Source organism: Opisthorchis viverrini (genome assembly GCF_000715545.1).
Source record: "Opisthorchis viverrini unplaced genomic scaffold opera_v5_789, whole genome shotgun sequence".
Taxonomy (NCBI): Eukaryota; Metazoa; Platyhelminthes; class Trematoda; order Opisthorchiida; family Opisthorchiidae; genus Opisthorchis; species Opisthorchis viverrini.
The window spans coordinates 1-247 of NW_008752440.1; positions in this window are offsets into that span (position 1 = coordinate 1).

Here is a 247-nt window from a genome sequence, read left to right on the forward strand (position 1 = left end):
TACAAGCATTTCAACACTGCTTCTGCTGCGTTCTAGGGTGAGGATCCGAAAGTTGAGTGACCAGGGTGGTTAGCAAACTTAATAGTTGTGCACCAGGTTTCAGGCTGAGTCCGAGGCTCCAAGGGGGCCTCTGGGGCAATTTTGTCTGCTTCCGAACTTTGTGGGGGTGCTTTTCGCCTGCGGTTTTTTTCGTTCCGTGAGAGCTCGGCTTGCTCGGGCTTTTTGGCTCTGGGGGACGGAGTTTCTT